This window comes from Hordeum vulgare, chromosome 7H (genome assembly GCF_904849725.1).
Source record: "Hordeum vulgare subsp. vulgare chromosome 7H, MorexV3_pseudomolecules_assembly, whole genome shotgun sequence".
NCBI lineage: Eukaryota > Viridiplantae > Streptophyta > Magnoliopsida > Poales > Poaceae > Hordeum > Hordeum vulgare.
Genome location: NC_058524.1, coordinates 250,363,644 through 250,381,081, shown reverse-complemented (window position 1 = coordinate 250,381,081; position 17,438 = coordinate 250,363,644). Strand labels below are relative to the sequence as shown.

The window sequence follows — 17,438 nt, the reverse complement described above, 5'->3', positions numbered from 1 at the left end:
AGGCTCCACGAATGTGTCGAGGTCGATCCCGTCGGCGATGCGAGTGGCGCTCTCAAGGAAGGTCTCTATGAAGTCTTCGAATCGAAGCTTTTTCGTGTTGGCGACCTGCAACGCCTTCAGCTTCTCTTCGCGAGCCTCCTTGCAGTGCACTTGGACAAGCGACAGAGCGACGTCCGCACCACAGCGAGCCGCAGATTTCTTCCATGCCTGCACTCGGTTCGGGACCTCCTCCAGCCGAGTCATCAAGCCTTCCATCTCGTGACGAGACTCGTCTTCAGGCCAAAGCTCCTTGTCGATTCGGCCGACGACCTCTTTCAGTCGACCGATGGAAGGTCCCACTTTGCCCAGGCGAATGTGCTCTCGGAGCATATCTCGATTGGCGTCCTCGCCGAGTGGAACGTTCGCAAGAATCGACCGCTCAACGTCAGCCGCTTCAACCTCAGCGTCCATGCAAAAATCTGCAAAGACAGGATGAGCACACAGTAAGCACAGAATGAAATGCACAGTCCACAAGCACTCGGAAAAACAGAACTTACCACCGAGAAGCGCTATCATCTTCCGGGCCCAGTCACTGACGTAATTTTCCTGTGCTATGCACCTCCTGTTCAACACTTCCATCTGTCCCATCAGCTCGGTCCTTTGTTTCCCCATTTTCTCCACTTCAGCCGCCAATGCCTTGTTTGCCTCACGGGCCTCCTCCAAGGACTTTTCTCGTTCAGCCAGAACATCCTTCATACCAGCCAACGCAACCATTGTTGCATCCATTTCCCCAGCAAACTGCACCTTTTCAGCCCTCAGAGTCTCGTACGCTGCTCCCATCTTGCAAGTTTTCTGCAAGTCACCGCCAAGAGACGATCAGACAAATTCAACAAGGACAACAATTAAAATTCTAAGTTCTTCAGACCCCTGCCGACGCAAGCAGTCGACAGCGGTCTCGGGGACTACACCCAGTGGGTTCACTAAGAGTGACCCCACTTGCATGAAGCTCAAACAGGTCCGCCCTATTGAGATACATGACAACAAACAAGCCTATGAGGTTACAACTACCCGACTTGAGTAAAATTACTCTCGGGGACTCATCCAGTAGGTGCACTCGGAGTGCCATTCGAACAGATTAGTTTTTGATCTGATCAAGTTAAAGAATATGTGTATAAATACAACTGCCGGTGCAAGCACTCGACACAAGTCTCGGGGACTACACCCACTGGGTTCACTAAGAGTGAACCCAATGCAAAATAATCATACCATATCCGAGTGCATTGCTCAAACACCTAGTGGGTTACAAGAGGAAAGTAAATACTTACTAGCCCACTTACTCGGATATCGTCCCGCAGTTCCAAGCTTCGCTTGTACATGGAGCGATGGAGTTGTACGCTTTCTTGGCCTCTCCCGCCATCAGCTCTGCCTGCACCATGGCCTCCTTGGCAGCTCCCACCCGATCTTCCGGGAGGCGCTGGACGTTGTACTCGACAGTCGACGGACCTAGCATCGTAGGAGGCTCCTTGGGCATCCCAAGGCCTGCTCTAGTCAGTTCAGCAGCGATCAGCGCCGTTTCAGTCGACGACATCGTCTCAGTCAGCGGCGCGTCCATGGCGAGAGTAGTAACCGGCGGAACAGCCTCAAGGACAGGCACCGCAGCTTGCTCGGACCTCCTCTGGTCGCCCTCCCCCACATAAATCACCCCTGAGGGAAACCCGACCGAACGGCGTGAGACCACAGGAAAAAGGCAAGACCAAAGACAGAATTCGTGATGCAATAATGTAAACTCTCGGAATCGCCACGACGCACCTGGCTGGGATGTGACAACATTGTCCATGTCCATGGGATTGTCCCCCTGGCGTGCCGGAGAGGTGGCAACTCTGTCGAGTAAAATTCATTCGACCAATAAGCAGGAGTTCAATCAAATACTGTAAGAAGACAGAAGAACCATGCACTTACGTTGAGGTGACGGGAACTGTGACCCTCATCCGCGGCAAAGCCTTCCGAGGCTTAGATCCACCCGGTTTAGCCACCTTAGAGGGCTGACCCGCAGGCTCAGGAGCAGAGTCCCTGGTCCTCTTTGTGCTCCGAGCACTCGGAGCCACGGGAACGGCTGGCGAGGCACTCGGTACCACAGGAGCAGCTCGCGGAGCTGGCGTCGCACTCGAGGATGCTGGAGGAGCCGAAGGAGCCACAGGTTCATGACGACGCTTAGTCCGAGGCTTTGGTGGTGGAGGTGGCGAGTTCTGCTCCTCATCTGCCTCTTCTTCTTCTGCGGACTGCTCCTCCGTCTCCCCACTGTCGGAGACGTACTCGACGCTCTCCACGCTGCCCTCCTGGCTGCCTTCCTCCTCCTCGGCCGGATTCCCGTTCGAGACAGGAGAAAACCAGTTAGTCCACTCCTGCACAAGATACAGTCGACAACATCAGACGTCAGACAGTGATTCAAGAAAGTGATCAATCTAAGACAGTTGTGTGCACTCGACAAGTTATACTCACTTCGTTCGGAGGAGGATTGTCCGCGGGGAAGGCCTTCACTCGCCGGGCTCCTCTAGGGTTTTCGCAGGCGCCGGTGATGTTGAGGACCCACGACGCCACCATCTCCCCGGTCACGCACTCGACGTTAGTCCGAGTAGAGTCCTCAGGCCCTGTGTAGTGCCACATGGCGTGGTGTCGAGCTTGCAGAGGCTGGATACGCCGACCCAGGAAAACCTCCAGCAAATCTATGCCGGTGACTCCCCTTCGAACGACCTCTACAAGCGCATCGACCAGAGCCTGGATCTGGGTCATCTCCGCCTTCGTGAGCGCGAGCTGCCTAGGCGGGGCCGGTCGGTCTAAGCTAAAAGGAGGCAGTCCAGTTGTGGCATTCCGGCAAGCAACATCCTGGTAGTAGACCCATGTCGACTGCCAGTTCCTAATAGATTCACTCAACTGAAGAGCGGGATAGCTACTTTAACTGTTCTTTTGGAAGCCTAAGCCTCCGCAGAGCTTGAGGAGGTGAGTTTTATCATCCGACTGGTTAAGTCGTTTGATAGTTTGGGATCTAGCAGAGAAGATGTGTTTGAAAAGCCCCCAATGGGGAGGACAGCCGATGAAACACTCGCACAACACGACGAAGGCGGAGAGATGAGCTATGGCATTTGGGGGAAAATGGTGGAGCTGCGCCCCGAAGTGGTTCATTATACCTTTGAAGAAGGGATGTGGAGGCAGAGAGAAACCTCGGTGCACGTGGCTGAGCAGCAAGACGCGCTCCCCCTCCCGGGGCGCCAGCTCGGTCTCGCCCTCCGCCGGCAACCTCCATGACTTGTGCGCAATCATTCCGTGCTCCACCAACTCCAGCAAGTTCTCCTCCGTCACCGTGGAGGGGAGGAAATCCCCCTAGATCCACCCCGCCGGTAGCGCTCGCTGCCGCCGCTGAGCAGGAGCCGCCGCCTTCCCCTTCTTCTTCCGCGCCTCTAGCTTGCTAGTCTGCCCCTTTGTCATGGCGGAGGCTGCAGATCCGCGAGGGAGAAGGAGAAGGATCTTGGGATGCGCAGGAGATGGCGAGAGAAGCGGGGCAAGTGCAAGTTATCCGGCGAGTGTAACGAAAAACCCTCGCCGCGAAAGTTTAAATAAGGTTCTGACTGGGTCACTAGCAAGTGGTCCCGAAATCTTATCCCCCGACCGGTTGCTGCGATATTAGTGGAGTAGATGAAGGCGCGGGAATCGAGGCGTCAGGTACTACTCGATTGCGATGTCGTCATCCCCGTTGAGCGCGCGGCAACCGAAATTTGAGGATCCCGGAAAATCCGCCGCTGTCAGTTGACTGGTCACGTCAAAAGATACAACGGAAGCACTCGGTCCTTGGCGGTTCGTTTCACAAACACATCCACTCGAATCATTGGTCAAAGAAGATAAAATGGATCGGGGCAGACAACGCCAAAGTCGCATCCGTACCAGTCGGATCCGTACTCCAAGCATCGCTTCGTCGTTCCAACCCCAATCAATTCGGGGACTAATGATGGGGTTATAGTCCTAGGGTAGGGTCATAGGCCTGCCCTATAAGTCCTACCCAAGGACTACCCTTCATAAGGGATAAGGCCCTTAGTCAGTTCCGACTGAATTAAGGACTTCCCATCATCCAGTCGGTGACGAATCCTCCATCACCCAGTCGGAGATGAGCATTCGCAGTATATCAAACTAACCGACTGGATTCCACTTTGTGCATCGTAACCCCCCTGGAGGGAAACGGTCATACGTTTCCATGTGCCTTTATTAGCATTTATGACGTACGTTACCTGTAACATAGGCATTTATTCGCCACTACTCCACCCCTGTGCACCGAACCTTTGTGAAGGGAAGCGCACTCTATATAAGCCACCCTTCCCCACTGGTGCAGGGGTTAGCAATTCACTGTAATCCATATTCCACTCGACAAGAAGCTCCCAAGAGCACTGAGACGTAGGGCTATTACCTCCACCGTAGAGGGGCCTGAACTCATAAAACCTCGCCGTAGCTAAGGCTCTGCCCATCCTTTCGTACCCTACACATCTACTGTCAGACTTATACCCACGACACTAAGCTTCTTAACCGTTTGAGATCTAGCGGAGAAAACATATTTGAAGAGCCCCCAGTGGGGAGGACATCCTATGAAGCACTCGCAGAGGATGATGAATGCAGAAAGATGAGCTATCGCATTCGGCGGAAAGTGATAGAGCTGCGCCCTGAAGTAATTCATGATACCTCGGAAGAAAGGATGGGGAGGTAGGGAGAAACCTCTAGCCACGTGGCTGAGCAGCAGAATGCGCTCCCCCTCCTTCGGTGCCGGCTCCATCTCGCCTTCCCGCAGCCTCCAAGACTTATTGAAGACCATGCCGTGCTCCACCACCTCCAGCACGTCGGTCTCCCTCACCGTGGAGGGGAGGAAGTCCCCCTGGATCCAGCCCGCCGGCAACGCCCGCTGCCACCGCTGAGTGGAGGCCACCCCCTTCTTCTTCTTCTTCGCCTCGAGCTTGCTGGTCTGCCCCTTCGTCATACCGAGGGCGACGGATCCGCAGACGAGGAGGGGAAGGAGGTGGCTAGAGGTGTGCAGGGAGTTGCGGGGAGGCGAGATCGATGGGAGGAAGATGAGCAGCGCAATAGGAAGGTCCGCCGGGAAGGCTTTAATAGGCCTCCGACTGAGTCACCTACAGGTGGGCCCAAGATCTTATCCTCCCAACCGGCTGCTGCAAGATTAGTGGAGAATATCGCGGCGCGGTAATCGAGGAGGCGAAATCAACTCGATGGGGATGTCGTCATCCCCGCTGAGCGCGCGGCAACCAAAATTTGAGAATCCCGGAAAATCCGACGCTGTCAGTATGACCGGTCATGTCGAAAGATTCCGCGGAAGCAATCGGTCCCTCATGGTTCGTTTCGCTTGCATATTCACTCGGATCACTAGCCGCAAAGATAAAATGGATCGAGGCAGACAACGCTAAGATCACCTCAATACCAGTCGGCTCCAAACTCCGGACATCACTTCATCGTTCCAGCCACGATCCATTCGGGCACTAATGATGGGGTTATAGTCCGAGGATGGTGTCATAGGTCTGCCCTGTAGGTCCTACCCAAGGACTACCCTTCATAGGGGACAAGGCCCTTAGACAGTTCCGACTGAACTAAGGACGCCCCCATCATCCAGTCGGCGACGATCCACTCGGAGCATATCTAACGTACCAACTGGAATCCACTCTGTACATTGTAACCTCCGAGGAGGGCAACGGTCATACGTTTTCACACACCATAACTAGCATTTAAGGCTTACGTTACCAGTAACGGCAGCGTTTACTCGCCACTACTCCACCCCTGTCCACCAGACCATTATGAAGGGCAGCGCACTCTATATAAGCCGCCCTTCAGCACTGGTACAGGGGTTGGCACTTGCTATAATCCCTTGATACACTGGACACAAAGCTCCCAAGAGCATTGAGACGTAGGGCTTTACCACCACCGTAGAGGGGCTTGAACTCATACATCCTCGCCATAGCTAAGGCTCTGCCCATATACTTTCGTACCCCGTACTTCTACTGTCAGACTTATACCCACGACACCATCAGAACTCCGAAGTAAAGCGTGCTTGGGCGAGAGTAGTACTAGGATGGGTGACCTCTCGGGAAGTCCTCGTGTTGCATTCCCCTTTTTAAATATTTTTGCGACACGTGACACGGATGACGCGGGAGCGTGATCTATATGACCTCGTTTTCTTATTTTTTACGTTTGCTAGTTTTCTTATTTTTGACGTTTGTGATATGTTTTAGCTCGCGTCTCATTCTTGACGTGTCTAGGGGCGGCGTCGTTGGGTGTCAAGCGCGGTGGGAAAAGTCACAAAGGTCGTGGCGGTGCTCGTGTTGTCGGGGTAGAAAGGGATCGGTGAAATTCTTGTTTTAAACTCGTCTCCGTTGTCGAGGCAAATGTGGCAATGGACACGGGAGGGGCAAGCATAAGGAACAAATAGATAGTTGGATGTCGGATGCGATCATACCAGCACTAAAGCATCGGATCCCATCAGAACTCCGAAGTTAAGCGTGCTTGGGCGAGAGTAGTACTAGGATGGTTGACCTCCTAGGAAGTCCTCGTGTTGCATTCCCCTTTTTAAATATTTTTGCGCCACGTGACAAGGATGACGCGGGAGCGTGATCTATATGACCTCGTTTTCTTATTTTTGATGTTTACTAGTTTTCTTATTTTTGACGTTTGTTATATGTTTTAGCTTGCGTCTCATTGTTGAGGTGTCTAGGGCGGCGTCGTTGGGTGTCAAGCGCGGTGGGAAAAGTCACAGAGGTCGTGGCGGTGCTCGTGTTGTCGGGGTAGAGAGGGAGCGGTGAAATTCTTGTGTTAAACTCGTCTCCGTTGTCGAGGCAAATGTGGCAATGGACACGGGAGGGGCAAGATAAAGGAACAAATAGATAGTTGCATGTCGGATGCGATCATACGAGCACTAAAGCACCGGATCCCATTAGAACTTCGAAGTTAAGCGTGCTTGGGCGAGAGTAGTACTAGGATGGGTGATCTCCTCGGAAGTCCTCGTGTTGCATTCCCCTTTTTAAATATTTTTGGGCCACGTGACAAGGATGACGCGGGAGCGTGATCTATATGACCTCGTTTTCTTATTTTTGACGTTTACTAGTTTTCTTATTTTTGACGTTTGTGATATGTTTTACCTTGCGTCTCATTGATGATGTGTCTAGGGGCGGCGTCGTTGGGTGTCAAGCACGGTGGGAAAAGTCACAGAGGTCCTGGCGGTGCTCGTGTTGTCGGGGTAGAGAGGGAGCGGTGAAATTCTTGTGTTAAACTCGTCTCCATTGTCGAGGCAAATGTGACAATGGACACGGGAGGGGCCAGCATAAGGAACAAATAGATAGTTGCAAGTCGGATGCGATCATACCAGCACTAAAGCACCAGATCCCATAAAAACTCCGAAGTTAAGCGTGCTTGGGCGAGAGTACTACTAGGATGGGTGACCTCCTGGGAAGTCCTCGTGTTGCATTCCCGTTTTTAAATATTTTTGCGCCACGTGCCAAGGATGACGCGGGAGCGTGATCTATATGACCTCATTTTCTTATTTTTGACGTTTACTAGTTTTCTTATTTTTCACGTTTGTGATATGTTTTAGGTTGCGTCTCATTGTTGACGTGTCTAGGGGCGGCGTCGTTGGGTGTCAAGCGCGGTGGGAAAAGTCACAGAGGTCGTGGCAGTGCTCGTGTTGTCGGGGTAGAGAGGGAGCGGTGAAATGCTTGTGTTAAACTCGTCTCCGTTGTCGAGGCAAATGTGGCAATGGACACGGGAGGGGCAAGCATAAGGAACAAATAGATAGTTGCATGTCGGATGCCATCATACGACCACCAAAGCACCGGATCCCATTAGAACTCCGAAGTTAAGCGTGCTTGGGCGACCATAGTACTAGGATGCGTGACCTCCTGGGAAGTCCTCGTGTTACTTTTCCCTTTTAAATATTTTTGCGCCTCGTGACACGGATGACGCGGGAGCGTGATCTGTATGACCTCGTTTTCTTATTTTGGACGTTTACTAGTTCTCTATTTTTGACGTTTGTGATATGTTTTAGCTTGCGTCTCATTGTTGACGTATCTAGGGGCGGCGTCATTGGGTGTCAAGCGCGGTGGGAAAAGTCACAGAGGTCCTAGCGATGCTCGTGTTGTCGGGGTAGAGAGGGAGCGGTGAAATTCTTGTGTTAAACTCGTCTCCGTTGTCGAGGCAAATGTGGCAATGGACACGGGAGGGGCCAGCATAAGGAACAAATAGATAGTTGCATGTCGGATGCGATCATACCAGCACTAAAGCACCGGATCCCATCAAAACTCCGAAGTTAAGCTTGCTTGGGCGAGAGTAGTACTAGGATGGGTGACCTCCTGGGAAGTCCTCGTGTTGCATTCCCCTTTTTAAATATTTTTGCGCCAGGTGACAAGGATGACGCGGGAGCGTGATCTATATGACCTCGTTTTCTTATTTTTGACGTTTACTAGTTTTCTTATTTTTGACGTTTGTGATATGTTTTAGGTTGCGTCTCATTGTTGACGTGTCTAGGGGCGGCGTCGTTGGGTGTCAAGCGCGATGGGAAAAGTCACAGAGGTCATGGCGGTGCTCGTGTTGTCGGGGTAGAGAGGGAGCGGTGAAATTCTTGTGTTAAACTCGTCTCCCTTGTCGAGGCAAATGTGGCAATGGACACGGGAGGGGCAAGCATAAGGACCAAATAGATAGTTCCATGTCGGATGCGGTCATACCAGCACCAATGCACCAGATCCCATTAGAACTCCGAAGTTAAGCGTGCTTGGGAGAGCGTAGTACTAGGATGGGTGACCTCCTGGGAAGTCCTTGTGTTACTTTTCCCTTTTAAATATTTTTGCGCCACGTGACAAGGATGCTGCGGGAGAGTCATCTATATGACCTCGTTTTCTTATTTTTGACGTTTACTAGTTTTCTTATTTATGACGTTTGTGATATGTTTTAGCTTGTGTCTCATTGTTGACGTGTCTAGGGGCGGCGTCGTTGGGTGTCAAGCGCGGTGGGAAAAGTCACAGAGGTCCTGGCGTGCTCGTGTTGTCGGGGTAGAGAGGGAGCGGTGAAATTCTTGTGTTAAACTCGTCTCCGTTGTCGAGGCAAATGTGGCAATGGACACGGGAGGGGCAAGCATAAGGAAAAAATAGATAATTGCATGTCGGATGCGATCATACCAGCACTAAAGCACCGGATCTCATTAGAACTCTGAAGTTAAGCGTGCTTGGGCGAGAGTAGTACTAGGATGGGTGACCTCCTGGGAATTCCTCGTGTTGCATTAACCCTTTTAAATATTTTAGCGCCGCGTGACAAGGATGACGCGGGAGCGCGATCTATATGACCTCGTTTTCTTATTTTTGACGTCTACTAGTTTTATTATTTTTGACGATTGTGATATGTTTTAGCTTGCGTCTCATTGTTGACATGTCTAAGGGCGGCGTCGTTGGGTGTCAAGCGCGGTGGGAAAATTCACAGAGGTCGTGGCGGTGCTCGTGTTGTCGGGGTAGAGAGGAAGCGGTGAAATTCTTCTGTTAAACACGTCTCCGTTGTCGAGGCAAATGTGGCAATGGACACGGGAGGGGCAAGCATAAGGAACAAATAGATAGTTGCGTGTCGGATGCGATCATACGAGCACTAAAGCACCGGATCCCATTAGAACTCTGAAGTTAAGTGTGCTTGGGCGAGAGTAGTATTAGGATGGGTGATCTCCTCGGAAGTCCTCGTGTTGCATTCCCTTTTTTAAATATTTTTGCGCCACGTGACAAGGATGACGCGGGAGCGTGATCTATATGACCTTGTTTTCTTATTTTTGAAGTTTACTAGTTTTCTTATTTTTGACGTTTGTGATATGTTTTAGCTTGCGTCTCATTGTTGACGTGTCTCGGGGCGGTGTCGTTGGGTGTCAAGCGCGGTGGGAAAAGTCACGGAGGTCGTGGCGGAGCTCGTGTTGTCGGGGTAGGGAGGGAGCGGTGAAATTCTTGTGTTAAACTCGTCTCCGTTGTCGAGGCAAATGTGGCAATGGACACGGGTGGGGCAAGCATAAGGAACAAATAGATAGTTGCATGTCGGATGCGATCATACCAGCACTATACCACCGGATCCCATCAGAACACCAAAGTTAAGTGTGCTTGGGCGAGTTAAGTGTGCTTGGGCGAGAGTAGTACTAGGATGGGTGACATCCTGGGAAGTCCTCGTGTTGCATTCCCCCTTTTAAAAAAATTTGCGCCACGTGACAAGGATGACGCGGGAGCGTGATCTATATGACCTCGTTTTCTTATTTTTGACGTTTACTAGTTTTCTTATTTTTGACGTTTGTGATATGTTTTAGCTTGCGTCTCATTGTTGACGTGTCTAGGGGTGGCGTCGTTGGGTGTCAAGCGCGGTGGGAAAAGTCATAGAGGTCGTGGCGGTCCTCGTGTTGCATTCTCCTTTTTAAATATTTTTGCGCCACGTGACAAGGATGATGCGGGAGCGTGATCTATATGACCTCGTTTTCTTATTTTTGACGTTTACTAGTTTTCTTATTTTTGATGTTTGTGATATGTTTTAGCTTGCGTCTCATTGTTGACGTGTCTAGGGGCAGCGTCGTTGGGTGTCAAGCGCGGTGGGAAAAGTCACAGAGGTCCTGGCGGTGCTCGTGTTGTCGGGGTAGAGAGAGAGCGGTGAAATTCTTGTGTTAAACTCGTCTCCGTTGTCGAGGCAAATGTGGCAATGGACGCAGGAGGGGCAAGCATAAGGAAAAAATAGATAATTGCATGTCGGATACGATCATACCTGCACTAAAGCACCGGATCCCATTAGAACTCCGAAGTTAAGTGTGCTTGGGCGAGAGTAGTACTAGGATGGGTGACCTATTGGGAATTCCTCTTGTTGCATTAGCCCTTTTAAATATTTTTGCGCCGCGTGACAAGGATGACGAGGGAGCGCGATCTATATGACCTCGTTTTCTTATTTTTGACGTCTACTAGTTTTCTTATTTTTGACGTTTGTCATATGTTTTACCTTGCGTCTCATTGTTGACGTGTCTAGGGGCGGCGTCGTTGGGTGTCAAGCGCGGTGGGAAAAGTCACAGAGGTCGTGGCAGTGCTCGTGTTGTCGGGGTAGAGAGGGAGCGGTGAAATGCTTGTGTTAAACTCGTCTCCGTTGTCGAGGCAAATGTGGCAATGGACACGGGAGGGGCAAGCATAAGGAACAAATAGATAGTTGCATGTCGGATGCCATCATACGACCACCAAAGCACCGGATCCCATTAGAACTCCGAAGTTAAGCGTGCTTGGGCGACCATAGTACTAGGATGCGTGACCTCCTGGGAAGTCCTCGTGTTACTTTTCCCTTTTAAATATTTTTGCGCCTCGTGACACGGATGACGCGGGAGCGTGATCTGTATGACCTCGTTTTCTTATTTTGGACGTTTACTAGTTCTCTATTTTTGACGTTTGTGATATGTTTTAGCTTGCGTCTCATTGTTGACGTATCTAGGGGCGGCGTCATTGGGTGTCAAGCGCGGTGGGAAAAGTCACAGAGGTCCTAGCGATGCTCGTGTTGTCGGGGTAGAGAGGGAGCGGTGAAATTCTTGTGTTAAACTCGTCTCCGTTGTCGAGGCAAATGTGGCAATGGACACGGGAGGGGCCAGCATAAGGAACAAATAGATAGTTGCATGTCGGATGCGATCATACCAGCACTAAAGCACCGGATCCCATCAAAACTCCGAAGTTAAGCTTGCTTGGGCGAGAGTAGTACTAGGATGGGTGACCTCCTGGGAAGTCCTCGTGTTGCATTCCCCTTTTTAAATATTTTTGCGCCAGGTGACAAGGATGACGCGGGAGCGTGATCTATATGACCTCGTTTTCTTATTTTTGACGTTTACTAGTTTTCTTATTTTTGACGTTTGTGATATGTTTTAGGTTGCGTCTCATTGTTGACGTGTCTAGGGGCGGCGTCGTTGGGTGTCAAGCGCGATGGGAAAAGTCACAGAGGTCATGGCGGTGCTCGTGTTGTCGGGGTAGAGAGGGAGCGGTGAAATTCTTGTGTTAAACTCGTCTCCCTTGTCGAGGCAAATGTGGCAATGGACACGGGAGGGGCAAGCATAAGGACCAAATAGATAGTTCCATGTCGGATGCGGTCATACCAGCACCAATGCACCAGATCCCATTAGAACTCCGAAGTTAAGCGTGCTTGGGAGAGCGTAGTACTAGGATGGGTGACCTCCTGGGAAGTCCTTGTGTTACTTTTCCCTTTTAAATATTTTTGCGCCACGTGACAAGGATGCTGCGGGAGAGTCATCTATATGACCTCGTTTTCTTATTTTTGACGTTTACTAGTTTTCTTATTTATGACGTTTGTGATATGTTTTAGCTTGTGTCTCATTGTTGACGTGTCTAGGGGCGGCGTCGTTGGGTGTCAAGCGCGGTGGGAAAAGTCACAGAGGTCCTGGCGTGCTCGTGTTGTCGGGGTAGAGAGGGAGCGGTGAAATTCTTGTGTTAAACTCGTCTCCGTTGTCGAGGCAAATGTGGCAATGGACACGGGAGGGGCAAGCATAAGGAAAAAATAGATAATTGCATGTCGGATGCGATCATACCAGCACTAAAGCACCGGATCTCATTAGAACTCTGAAGTTAAGCGTGCTTGGGCGAGAGTAGTACTAGGATGGGTGACCTCCTGGGAATTCCTCGTGTTGCATTAACCCTTTTAAATATTTTAGCGCCGCGTGACAAGGATGACGCGGGAGCGCGATCTATATGACCTCGTTTTCTTATTTTTGACGTCTACTAGTTTTATTATTTTTGACGATTGTGATATGTTTTAGCTTGCGTCTCATTGTTGACATGTCTAAGGGCGGCGTCGTTGGGTGTCAAGCGCGGTGGGAAAATTCACAGAGGTCGTGGCGGTGCTCGTGTTGTCGGGGTAGAGAGGAAGCGGTGAAATTCTTCTGTTAAACACGTCTCCGTTGTCGAGGCAAATGTGGCAATGGACACGGGAGGGGCAAGCATAAGGAACAAATAGATAGTTGCGTGTCGGATGCGATCATACGAGCACTAAAGCACCGGATCCCATTAGAACTCTGAAGTTAAGTGTGCTTGGGCGAGAGTAGTATTAGGATGGGTGATCTCCTCGGAAGTCCTCGTGTTGCATTCCCTTTTTTAAATATTTTTGCGCCACGTGACAAGGATGACGCGGGAGCGTGATCTATATGACCTTGTTTTCTTATTTTTGAAGTTTACTAGTTTTCTTATTTTTGACGTTTGTGATATGTTTTAGCTTGCGTCTCATTGTTGACGTGTCTCGGGGCGGTGTCGTTGGGTGTCAAGCGCGGTGGGAAAAGTCACGGAGGTCGTGGCGGAGCTCGTGTTGTCGGGGTAGGGAGGGAGCGCGATCTATATGACCTCGTTTTCTTATTTTTGACGTCTACTAGTTTTATTATTTTTGACGATTGTGATATGTTTTAGCTTGCGTCTCATTGTTGACATGTCTAAGGGCGGCGTCGTTGGGTGTCAAGCGCGGTGGGAAAATTCACAGAGGTCGTGGCGGTGCTCGTGTTGTCGGGGTAGAGAGGAAGCGGTGAAATTCTTCTGTTAAACACGTCTCCGTTGTCGAGGCAAATGTGGCAATGGACACGGGAGGGGCAAGCATAAGGAACAAATAGATAGTTGCGTGTCGGATGCGATCATACGAGCACTAAAGCACCGGATCCCATTAGAACTCTGAAGTTAAGTGTGCTTGGGCGAGAGTAGTATTAGGATGGGTGATCTCCTCGGAAGTCCTCGTGTTGCATTCCCTTTTTTAAATATTTTTGCGCCACGTGACAAGGATGACGCGGGAGCGTGATCTATATGACCTTGTTTTCTTATTTTTGAAGTTTACTAGTTTTCTTATTTTTGACGTTTGTGATATGTTTTAGCTTGCGTCTCATTGTTGACGTGTCTCGGGGCGGTGTCGTTGGGTGTCAAGCGCGGTGGGAAAAGTCACGGAGGTCGTGGCGGAGCTCGTGTTGTCGGGGTAGGGAGGGAGCGGTGAAATTCTTGTGTTAAACTCGTCTCCGTTGTCGAGGCAAATGTGGCAATGGACACGGGTGGGGCAAGCATAAGGAACAAATAGATAGTTGCATGTCGGATGCGATCATACCAGCACTATACCACCGGATCCCATCAGAACACCAAAGTTAAGTGTGCTTGGGCGAGTTAAGTGTGCTTGGGCGAGAGTAGTACTAGGATGGGTGACATCCTGGGAAGTCCTCGTGTTGCATTCCCCCTTTTAAAAAAATTTGCGCCACGTGACAAGGATGACGCGGGAGCGTGATCTATATGACCTCGTTTTCTTATTTTTGACGTTTACTAGTTTTCTTATTTTTGACGTTTGTGATATGTTTTAGCTTGCGTCTCATTGTTGACGTGTCTAGGGGTGGCGTCGTTGGGTGTCAAGCGCGGTGGGAAAAGTCATAGAGGTCGTGGCGGTCCTCGTGTTGCATTCTCCTTTTTAAATATTTTTGCGCCACGTGACAAGGATGATGCGGGAGCGTGATCTATATGACCTCGTTTTCTTATTTTTGACGTTTACTAGTTTTCTTATTTTTGATGTTTGTGATATGTTTTAGCTTGCGTCTCATTGTTGACGTGTCTAGGGGCAGCGTCGTTGGGTGTCAAGCGCGGTGGGAAAAGTCACAGAGGTCCTGGCGGTGCTCGTGTTGTCGGGGTAGAGAGAGAGCGGTGAAATTCTTGTGTTAAACTCGTCTCCGTTGTCGAGGCAAATGTGGCAATGGACGCAGGAGGGGCAAGCATAAGGAAAAAATAGATAATTGCATGTCGGATACGATCATACCTGCACTAAAGCACCGGATCCCATTAGAACTCCGAAGTTAAGTGTGCTTGGGCGAGAGTAGTACTAGGATGGGTGACCTATTGGGAATTCCTCTTGTTGCATTAGCCCTTTTAAATATTTTTGCGCCGCGTGACAAGGATGACGAGGGAGCGCGATCTATATGACCTCGTTTTCTTATTTTTGACGTCTACTAGTTTTCTTATTTTTGACGTTTGTCATATGTTTTACCTTGCGTCTCATTGTTGACGTGTCTAGGGGCGGCGTCGTTGGGTGTCAAGCGCGGTGGGAAAAGTCACAGAGGTCGTGGCGGTGCTCCTGTTGTCGGGGTAGAGAGGAAGCGGTGAAATTCTTCTGTTAAACACGTCTCTGTTGTCGAGGCAAATGTGGCAATGGACACGGGAGGGGCAAGCATAAGGAACAAATAGATAGTTGCGTGTTAGATGCAATCATACCAGCACCAATGCATCGGATCCCATTAGAACTCCAAAGTTAAGCGTGCTTGGGCGAGAGTAGTACTAGGATGGGTGACCTCCTAGGAAGTCCTCTTGTTGCTTTTCCCTTTTTAAACTTTTTTGCGCTACGTGACAAGGATGATGCGGGAGCGTGATCTATATGACCTCGTTTTCTTATTTTTGACGTTTGTGATATGTTTTAGCTTGCGTCTCATTGTTGACGTGTCTAGGGGCGGCGTCGTTGGGCGTCAAGCGCGGTGGGAAAATTCACAGAGGTCGTGGCGGTGCTCGTGTTGTCGGGGTAGAGAGGAAGCGGTGAAATTCTTCTGTTAAACAGGTCTCCGTTGTCGAGGCAAATGTGGCAGTGGACACGGGAGGGGCAAGCATAAGGAACAAATAGATAGTTGCGTATTAGATGCGATCATACCAGCACCAATGCATCGGATCCCATTAGAACTTCAAAGGTAAGCGTGCTTGGGCAAGAGTAGTACTAGGATGGGTGACCTCCTGGGAAGTCCTCGTGTTGCATTCCCCTTTTTAAATATTTTTGCGCCACGTGACAAGGATGACGCGGCAGCGTGATCTATATGACCTCGTTTTCTTATTTTTGACGTTTACTAGTTTTCTTATTTTTGACGTTTGTGATATGTTTTAGGTTGCGTCTCATTGTTGATGTGTCTAGCGGCGGCGTCGTTGGGTGTCACCTCCTGGGAAGTCCTCGTGTTGCATTCCCCTTTTTAAATATTTTTGCGCCACGTGACAAGGATGACGCGGAAGCGTGATCTATATGACCTCGTTTTCTTATTTTTGACGTTTACTAGTTTTCTTATTTTTGACGTTTGTGATATGTTTTAGGTTGCGTCTCATTGTTGATGTGTCTAGGGGCGGCGTCGTTGGGTGTCAAGCGCGGTGGGAAAAGTCACACAGGTCGTGGCGGTGCTCGTGTTGTCGGGGTAGAGAGGGAGCGGTGAAATTCTTGTCTTAAACTCGTCTCCGTTGTCGAGGCAAATGTGGCAATGGACACGGGAGGGGCAAGCATAAGGAACACCCATTTTTAAATATTTTTGCGCCACGTGACAAGGATGACGTGGAAGCGTGATCTATATGACCTCGTTTTCTTATTTTTGACGTTTACTAGTTTTCTTATTTTTGACGTTTGTGATATGTTTTAGGTTGCGTCTCATTGTTGACGTGTCTAGGGGCGGCGTCGTTGGGTGTCAAGCGCAGTGGGAAAAGTCACAGAGGTCGTGGCGGTGCTCGTGTTGTCGGGGTAGAGAGGGAGCGGTGAAATTCTTGTCTTTAACTCGTCTCCGTTGTCGAGGCAAATGTGGCAATGGACACGGGAGGGGCAAGTATAAGGAACAAATAGATAGTTGCATGTCGGATGCGATCGTACCAGCACCAATGCACCGGATCCCATTAGAACTCCGAAGTGCAGCGTGCTTGGGCGAGTGTAGTACTAGGATGGGTGACCTCCTGGGAAGTCCTCGTGTTGCTTTTCCCTTTTAAATATTTTTGCGCCACGTGACAAGGATGACGCGGGAGCGTGATCTATATGACCTCGTTTTCTTATTTTTGACGTTTACTAGTTTTCTTATTTTTGACGTTTGTGATATGTTTTAGCTTGCGTGTCATTGTTGACGTGTCTAGGGGCGGCGTCGTTGGGTGTCAAGCGCGGTGGGAAGAGTCACAGAGGTCCTGGCGGTGCTCGTGTTGTCGGGGTAGAGAGGGAGCGGTGAAATTCTTGTGTTAAACTCGTCTCCGTTGTCGAGGCAAATGTGGCAATGGACACAGGAGGGGCAAGCATAAGGAAAAAATAGATAGTTGCATGTCGGATGTGATCATACCAGCACTAAAGCATTGGATCCCATCAGAACTCCGAAGTTGAGCGTGCTTGGGCGAGAGTAGTACTAGGATGGGTGACCTCTTGGGAATCCTCGTGTTGCATTCCTCTTTTTAAATATTTTTGCGCCACGTGACAAGGATGACGCGGGAGCGTGATCTATATGACCTCGTTTTCTTATTTTTGACGTTTACTAGTTTTCTTATTTTTGACGTTTGTGATATGTTTTAGCTTGCGTCTCATTGTTAACGTGTCTAGGGGCGGCGTCGTTGGGTGTCAAGCGCGGTGGGAAAAGTCACAGAGGTCGTGGCGGTGCTCGT

At 50.1% G+C, this 17,438-nt stretch overlaps 18 non-coding genes and 4 pseudogenes across 18 annotated transcripts; all 22 read left to right on the top strand.

Moving 5' to 3' along the window:
• The first annotated feature begins 6,464 nt into the window (after positions 1–6,464).
• On the top strand, positions 6,465–6,583 carry LOC123414441. The gene has a single exon (XR_006614409.1). It is a non-coding gene; the product is annotated as a 5S ribosomal RNA (ribosomal RNA).
• Positions 6,584–6,915: 332 nt separating this feature from the next.
• Positions 6,916–7,034, top strand: LOC123414995. The gene has a single exon (XR_006614902.1). It is a non-coding gene; the product is annotated as a 5S ribosomal RNA (ribosomal RNA).
• A 333-nt stretch (positions 7,035–7,367) lies between these two features.
• On the top strand, positions 7,368–7,486 carry LOC123414893. Its single transcript, XR_006614807.1, has one exon. It is a non-coding gene; the product is annotated as a 5S ribosomal RNA (ribosomal RNA).
• A 333-nt stretch (positions 7,487–7,819) lies between these two features.
• Positions 7,820–7,938, top strand: LOC123414267 (annotated as a pseudogene).
• A 331-nt stretch (positions 7,939–8,269) lies between these two features.
• LOC123414606 lies at positions 8,270–8,388 on the top strand. Its single transcript, XR_006614536.1, has one exon. It is a non-coding gene; the product is annotated as a 5S ribosomal RNA (ribosomal RNA).
• Positions 8,389–8,721: 333 nt separating this feature from the next.
• Positions 8,722–8,840, top strand: LOC123414158. Its single transcript, XR_006614232.1, has one exon. It is a non-coding gene; the product is annotated as a 5S ribosomal RNA (ribosomal RNA).
• Positions 8,841–9,171: 331 nt separating this feature from the next.
• Positions 9,172–9,290, top strand: LOC123414678. Its single transcript, XR_006614606.1, has one exon. It is a non-coding gene; the product is annotated as a 5S ribosomal RNA (ribosomal RNA).
• A 333-nt stretch (positions 9,291–9,623) lies between these two features.
• On the top strand, positions 9,624–9,742 carry LOC123413885. Its single transcript, XR_006613993.1, has one exon. It is a non-coding gene; the product is annotated as a 5S ribosomal RNA (ribosomal RNA).
• Positions 9,743–10,075: 333 nt separating this feature from the next.
• Positions 10,076–10,213, top strand: LOC123414206 (annotated as a pseudogene).
• A 555-nt stretch (positions 10,214–10,768) lies between these two features.
• LOC123414039 lies at positions 10,769–10,887 on the top strand. The gene has a single exon (XR_006614128.1). It is a non-coding gene; the product is annotated as a 5S ribosomal RNA (ribosomal RNA).
• A 333-nt stretch (positions 10,888–11,220) lies between these two features.
• Positions 11,221–11,339, top strand: LOC123414266 (annotated as a pseudogene).
• Positions 11,340–11,670: 331 nt separating this feature from the next.
• Positions 11,671–11,789, top strand: LOC123414605. The gene has a single exon (XR_006614535.1). It is a non-coding gene; the product is annotated as a 5S ribosomal RNA (ribosomal RNA).
• A 333-nt stretch (positions 11,790–12,122) lies between these two features.
• LOC123414157 lies at positions 12,123–12,241 on the top strand. Its single transcript, XR_006614231.1, has one exon. It is a non-coding gene; the product is annotated as a 5S ribosomal RNA (ribosomal RNA).
• A 331-nt stretch (positions 12,242–12,572) lies between these two features.
• LOC123414677 lies at positions 12,573–12,691 on the top strand. Its single transcript, XR_006614605.1, has one exon. It is a non-coding gene; the product is annotated as a 5S ribosomal RNA (ribosomal RNA).
• Positions 12,692–13,024: 333 nt separating this feature from the next.
• LOC123413884 lies at positions 13,025–13,143 on the top strand. Its single transcript, XR_006613992.1, has one exon. It is a non-coding gene; the product is annotated as a 5S ribosomal RNA (ribosomal RNA).
• Positions 13,144–13,664: 521 nt separating this feature from the next.
• On the top strand, positions 13,665–13,783 carry LOC123413883. The gene has a single exon (XR_006613991.1). It is a non-coding gene; the product is annotated as a 5S ribosomal RNA (ribosomal RNA).
• A 333-nt stretch (positions 13,784–14,116) lies between these two features.
• Positions 14,117–14,254, top strand: LOC123414205 (annotated as a pseudogene).
• Positions 14,255–14,809: 555 nt separating this feature from the next.
• On the top strand, positions 14,810–14,928 carry LOC123414038. The gene has a single exon (XR_006614127.1). It is a non-coding gene; the product is annotated as a 5S ribosomal RNA (ribosomal RNA).
• Positions 14,929–15,261: 333 nt separating this feature from the next.
• Positions 15,262–15,380, top strand: LOC123413985. Its single transcript, XR_006614081.1, has one exon. It is a non-coding gene; the product is annotated as a 5S ribosomal RNA (ribosomal RNA).
• Positions 15,381–15,688: 308 nt separating this feature from the next.
• LOC123414021 lies at positions 15,689–15,807 on the top strand. The gene has a single exon (XR_006614113.1). It is a non-coding gene; the product is annotated as a 5S ribosomal RNA (ribosomal RNA).
• Positions 15,808–16,657: 850 nt separating this feature from the next.
• On the top strand, positions 16,658–16,776 carry LOC123413908. Its single transcript, XR_006614015.1, has one exon. It is a non-coding gene; the product is annotated as a 5S ribosomal RNA (ribosomal RNA).
• Positions 16,777–17,108: 332 nt separating this feature from the next.
• On the top strand, positions 17,109–17,226 carry LOC123414875. Its single transcript, XR_006614791.1, has one exon. It is a non-coding gene; the product is annotated as a 5S ribosomal RNA (ribosomal RNA).
• The last annotated feature ends 212 nt before the right edge of the window (positions 17,227–17,438 follow it).